We start from the raw sequence: 2,958 nt of genomic DNA, 5'->3' as shown, positions 1-2,958 counted from the left end.
TTTTGAGAAGAAAGGGATCTTTTTGTGATTAAGTCAGGTGATTAAGTCGGGTGGTGGAACACAGGTGAACCTTACTGGTTGTCTTTTTGGTGTACCAAAATGTTTTTTGTTTTTTTTTTAAAGTAGCTGTCAGACTACTGGCATTTATATAGAAACTAGAAAGTTAAACTGTCTGCTATGTTGGCTCTCGCTAACTCTGGTGGCAAGAATTCTGTGTCCTGACACTTGCCACAAACATTACAATGACTCAATTCTCTTTGTTGTATTTTTATGTGTTTGATAGAAAATTCAGCAGGAGTATTTGGGACACCCCACAAGTGTACAGGTACACTCAAAACTGTAACGTGTTAAGGAACAGAGGCAAGAACAATTAAAAAATCAGCTCACCAGATACCAGCTATAACCAAAACACACAGCTTTTGGGCGCACTGACCCTTTAACAGAGACAATTTTTCTGAACAATCTAGATGCAAAGCAGCATGTACGGGGAAGCACTGTAACATTCCCTAGACAAATTAAGCAAATGACAAAAGTGCTAATCTGATGATGTCTTCTGAGTGAGGCACCAGCACAAGTCACCAAACTAATCATTACAGCAAGCCCAGCGACAAAACCAGTTCCGTCAACACAAAAACCCATTAGCAAGGAAACAGGATTTGAGAAAAATGGGGAATACACAACGTAGGAAAAACACAACAAGAGTTTTTATCTTGGCTCCCCAGCTCTGAGTCAAGTGGACCTCTGCTGACTAGGGCCTCTGGCATGTAGCCCTCCGGCTGTTTACAGAACTAATTGGACAATGTTCCAGAGTGTTGTCACTGACATTTTTAAAAACAAATATGTTATGGCAAAGAGGAGCAAGTCCATTAATGACAAGAATGACAGTCAATGCTAGTACATAAGCGTGGTTTAAATTAGAGTAGACATATTTCAAAAGGTGTAAGCAAAGCAAAAATGAGTATGTGTGCTTAGGCAAATGTATTAGAGTGATTGCTGTTTCATTAAGAACCGGACCTATGACAATTTTGACCAAGTCAGAATTACACACATGACCAAAGTACACATACCCTATATGACCAAAAGTTTGTTGACAACTGACTTTCTTATGTGGCCAAAAGAATGTGGACCCTCATTCAAATTTTGAGTTATAGGAGTTTCCAGTAAAAGGTACTATATTTCCTGCCTACAAAGACATTTTGAACAATTTGAGCCCTTCCAACTAGTGGCAACAGGTTAGGGAAGTAGTTTTGGAATGGGATGTCCAACGAGTTCATATAGATGTCATGGTCAAGTGCCCACAAAGCATATAGTATATATCAATATAAAATGCAGTGGTACTGTTAGACTGTGTATGGAAACACATAAATGCAGTACCAGAGAATGAAAGTAGTAATTGCAGGGGCAAGAAGCATTGTGCTAAACCTCCAAAATCTTGTGGAACGCCTTCCCAAACTAGTGGATCCTGCTATATACAGATGCCATATATGCCATAATAAAGCCCATGGTTTTGGACTATAATGTCAAACAACCTCATATAGGTGTCATGGTAAGGTGTCCATGGTATATGGTGTATCTCTTGGAAAAAGAAAGTGCAGTGGTACCGTTAGACTTCTAGTGCCATGCATAAATGCAGTCATAAAATTACAGGGATTGAAAGAAGAAATTGCATGTACACGATGCATTGTGCTAACAGAACCTCTTTTTTTTTTATTTAGAAGAGCTATATTTGAGAAAAGTCATCATGGAAGTAGGTGTAATCAACACCTTAGACATAACTCCAGACACCCTTCGCAGAGATACAGTCAAAAAAAAAACCAGACAGCAAAGCAAATAAGAAAAGGTGACTTAGTTACCAATCAGTTGGATACAATCATTATGGTTTTGGGGAGGGAAGGGTTTTGAACTGTATACAGGAAGGATGCTTCCATCCATAAGGGTGATGCAAGAAAAATATATGGGACATGTTATTGGGATCTGAAGATCATGGTTTTGGCCTGGATTTTCTATTTTAAAGACATCACACACTAAAAACGTCATGCTTTTTAATGTTCTCAAAATTCCAGGGAGATTTTATAGCTTACTTTAAATTCCTTTATGATACAAATTCTAAAGTCAATGTGCAGTCTAAACCTTTTTCTTGTTTCTGATACAGTGGGGAAGAATTACAGCCAGCAATTAAAAATGCTTTTTTGGAACAGTAGGGGAAGGCTGGAATACCTGTTAGATTTTGCTTTTCTGTTGCAGATTTCCTTTACTTCCTGTCTTGTGAAATCATTTGCACAAATATTTAATATTTTCATATATACAGTACCTTCAAAACAATTGATGGTTCATTATTAAACTATTTTGGACTTTGATATAAGACTTTTATTTTATTTTTATTTATATTTACAGTGGTACCTCGGTTCACGAACTTAATTCGTTCCACGATTCTGGACGCGAACCGAATTGGTCGCGAACCGAATCGAATTTCCCCATAAGGTTCAATGTATATAAGGTTGTCACCTTCATTACCGCTCTGCACATTCTTGTCACCTTCATTACCGCTCTGCACATTCTTGTCACCTTCATTACCGCTCTGCACATTCTGGTTACCTACATAACCGCTCTGCACGTTCTTGTCACCTTCATTACCTCTCTGCACTTTCTTTTTACCACCAATGCTTGCTCTGCACTTTCTTTGGAGCCATGCTGGATTGAATAATACTGTACAGTACTGTATGTGCTAAAAAGCACACAAAAAAGCTTCACAGAAAGTGTGCACAGGTCTGTCTGCGACGGCGATCTCGACTAGAGGAAGCCACAACCACGTGTCAGAGCGGGGAAGATGGCCACGGTTGTGTTGGTCACCCGATGTGGAGTTCGTGAACGGAAGCAAAATTCTGCTGAACTTTCTGTTCGCAAACCGAATTGTACGTGAACAGAAGCGTTCGTGAACCGAGGTATTATTGTATATAA

The 2,958-nt window shown here is 39.0% G+C and overlaps 1 protein-coding gene across 1 annotated transcript in view; it reads right to left on the bottom strand.

The window, feature by feature from the left end:
• Positions 1 to 2,554: 2,554 nt before the first annotated feature.
• HESX1 (HESX homeobox 1) overlaps positions 2,555 to 2,958 on the bottom strand; it is a 5,123-nt gene continuing 4,719 nt past the window's right edge. The window contains exon 6 of the mRNA XM_018556278.1: positions 2,555 to 2,565. The gene's annotated coding sequence lies outside the window, so the exon portion shown is untranslated. The remainder of the gene's footprint in view (positions 2,566 to 2,958) is intronic.

Source organism: Nanorana parkeri, unplaced genomic scaffold, assembly GCF_000935625.1.
Source record: "Nanorana parkeri isolate BGI_ZX_2015 unplaced genomic scaffold, ASM93562v1 scaffold231, whole genome shotgun sequence".
NCBI classification, from domain to species: Eukaryota; Metazoa; Chordata; class Amphibia; order Anura; family Dicroglossidae; genus Nanorana; species Nanorana parkeri.
Note: the sequence above shows the minus strand (reverse complement) of the source record. Positions and strands in the feature narration are given on the sequence as shown.